This window comes from Cyprinodon variegatus, unplaced genomic scaffold (genome assembly GCF_000732505.1).
Source record: "Cyprinodon variegatus isolate N-32 unplaced genomic scaffold, C_variegatus-1.0 Scaffold1194, whole genome shotgun sequence".
Lineage (NCBI taxonomy): Eukaryota > Metazoa > Chordata > Actinopteri > Cyprinodontiformes > Cyprinodontidae > Cyprinodon > Cyprinodon variegatus.
Genome location: NW_015151647.1, coordinates 65,061 through 66,863, shown reverse-complemented (window position 1 = coordinate 66,863; position 1,803 = coordinate 65,061).

The window sequence follows — 1,803 nt, the reverse complement described above, 5'->3', positions numbered from 1 at the left end:
CAAGAACAAATGCATTTATTTTAAGGAAAAATTACTTATCTAGATTTTTTCCAGTGCGTTATTTTGCTTTTTGGAATAAGAGGATTGTTTTTTTAGAGGCTACAGAATGCATTGATATTAATACAGCAGTTTTAAAAAAAACTGATTTTTTTTTATTACTCAAATAGCAAGAATTTATTTAATTTACTGCCATAAATTCTACACAGCAATCCAGTCCCCATGGCATCTACCCATCCAGCCGAGAAGAATCTGGTGAAGGATGACAACAGCTCAGGGGAATCTGCAACAACTTCTGCAAAGAGAGGACAGTGGAGCAACAAGACAGAGTTTGTTTTAGCAGTAATGGGAGGAATCATCGGTCTGGGAAATGTTTGGAGGTTTCCGTATCTTTGCTTCAAAAATGGAGGAGGTAAGTGGAGGAAAATATATCAGAGAACATTAGGGAGAGCTTAGCTTTTATATGCATATCCTTTTTATATCATCTGCCTTAGGAATTTTCCTGGTGCCTTATTTTCTGATGCTGCTTTGCTGTGGAATCCCCATCTTCTTCCTTGAAGTGTCTTTGGGACAGTCGACCAGGCAGGGTGGAATTACATGTTGGAGGAAGTTGTGTCCTTTATTCGAAGGTAATGCTAAATTCGATGCAATGTTATATTACCAGGATCTCTAACTGGGTTTGTACTGTTTTATAACGGACTCTTTTCTACATAGGTTTAGGCTACAGCAGTGTTATAATAATACTCTACACTTCAACATATTACATCGTCATATTGGCATGGACCTTCTTCTACCTCTTCTCTTCCTTCCAAACTGTCCTGCCCTGGGCGAGCTGCAACAACACCTGGAACACAGGTATGACTTCACTCTAAAGAGAGAAATTTTGAAAATGACCTTTGTTTCTCTCAATTATTAATAAATAGCAACAATTCAGGAACAAATATTGAGATTTTTTTGATAAATTAGTCACTTCAGTAGAATTCATATAAAATGTCACCTGAAAGTTATTTTATTGTAACATATTCATACCTACCTCCCTCTATCTTCCTTTACACGTCTTTCACACGTGTTTGAAAGATGTAAACACTATGCAAATACATAAATGTGCAGCCAATTCAATTAGAAAATAATGCAATAATCCCAAAGGGAAATTAAATTAAAACACTACATAGACAAAAGAAGGACTTACACAAAAAAGGACTTACCTATGCAAAGAAACAATTCCGCAAATGATAAATGTTGCAATCAAAGAAAATAAATAGCATTGTAGTGGAAATGCGCTGAATAAACGATGATAATCTAAAAACAAAATATGCAAAAAAATGCAACAAGTAGTAGAAACAGATATAAAGAAAAGCTGCAAACTAGCTCTGCAGGAAGTACTCCAGACCACTAGGGGGAGACAATCATTGACTCAAATAGAACAGGACACAGATTTTAACAGGAATAAATGTCTGTGGCCCAGATCCTTAGTAGAAAAATAAACGGGATGCAAGTCCAGAGGAAGTTTGGAAGAAAGAAAGTATATCTAGGTTTTAATTTTATTTATTTTTTTAATGCTTAATCTCCCTGAGCGTCCGGTTTCTGTTATGGACTGCGGACAGAAGGACCCAGTATTCAAGGAGAGACAGTCAGTAGGAAAGTTCAAAAAGTTTATTAAATAAAACAAAAACTAAAGTGGAGCTGTGGCTCGCGGACACTGCAGGATGGGGAGCGGGGCACCGCCCAATCACAGACACTCTGCAGGAGAAACACAGGTAAGTGACCCCGATCATCTGATCGAAGATGATTATCTGAGTTGGCTAC